This window comes from Echinops telfairi, unplaced genomic scaffold (assembly GCF_000313985.2).
Source record: "Echinops telfairi isolate 266 unplaced genomic scaffold, ASM31398v2 ScPeMD7_2;HRSCAF=8, whole genome shotgun sequence".
Taxonomy (NCBI): Eukaryota; Metazoa; Chordata; class Mammalia; order Afrosoricida; family Tenrecidae; genus Echinops; species Echinops telfairi.
In genome coordinates, this window is record NW_022103898.1 from 71,780,317 (window position 1) to 71,781,643 (window position 1,327).

The following is a 1,327-nucleotide window of genomic DNA, read 5'->3' on the forward strand; positions in this document are numbered from 1 at the left end:
AGCCTTTCAGACCCCAGATGCTATATCTTTTGCTAGTCAGGCACCATCAGCTTTCTTCACCACATTTGCTTATGCACCCATTTTATCTTCAGCAAGCATGCTGGGAAAGTGAACATCACAGAATGCTGGGTTATTAGAACAAAAGTGGATTTTTTTTTGAGGGAGTACTTGAATGGAGACCCAATGTCCCTCTGCTACCTTTATACTTAATATATAAATATATCTTTTTCCCTATCACTATACATAAATATATTTACATATGTACATGCCTGTATTTAGACCTCTATAAATGTCCTTTGCCTCCTAGTTCTTTCCTCTATTTCCTTTTAATTCCTCTTGTCCCACTATTATGTTCGGCCTTCATTCAGGTTTCAGTAATTCCTCTCATCTACATTGCCCTTGATCAAGCCGGCCTAAGTTCTTTATCATTGTCGTACATATGTCTCTTTTGATTCCTAACTATATAGATGGGCTTCTCCATAATTTACCCTACAGGTGGCAATTTGCTTCATCAGGAGTAAATGGAAGGCAGACAATCCTATAAAAGAGAAAGCATAACATAAAATATAATCTTCTGTAAATTAATCACAGAAGTTATGAGGTCCAACTTTTTGTTGTATTGTTAGTTAGAAATAATCCACTAAGTTCAACCTCCTTTCAAGGTGATCTAATGCTATGAGTATCTGGAAGTTTGGGCAATTAGGAGCCTTGTCAAAATTTATCTAGCAAGATAAATAAATAACACAGGCCAAAGAGACTTAAAAAGGTTCAAATCCATTATTGTATGTCAAATCCATTATTGTATGTCTATTGTATGTAGACATACAATAATGGAAAGACAAATCACCAGTTGCCCGACACTTGTGCTTGTTTGCCAAGCGAAAGGTCAGTTCAAGCCTACCAGCTGCTTCCCAGAAGAACTTAGGTTCTGCTTTAAGGTTATGGTTCTGAAAACCCTACCGAGCACTCCGACTCTGTTCCATAAAGTGGCTGTAAGTTGGAAACTACTCAATAGCAGAGGGTTTGGCTTTGTTTAGCTTTGGTTTAAAGCCTGTATTATAATATTTAATATAGAAAAATTTTCCTATAAATGGAAAAGGATATCAGATAAAAACTTTGATCAATATGAAAGACTGATGAGCAACAGAAAGGATAAATATAAAATATTTCACGTAGTTTAAAGTGTCTTAAAATGCTAATCTAATCAAATGTGTTATTGTTATAATGTTAGATGTATAAGCCAATGGACTACAAAAAAGAGTCCACAGATAAAATCTTGCATTTATGACATTAACTTATGGCTTATTAAATCTTTTTGCAATGTAAA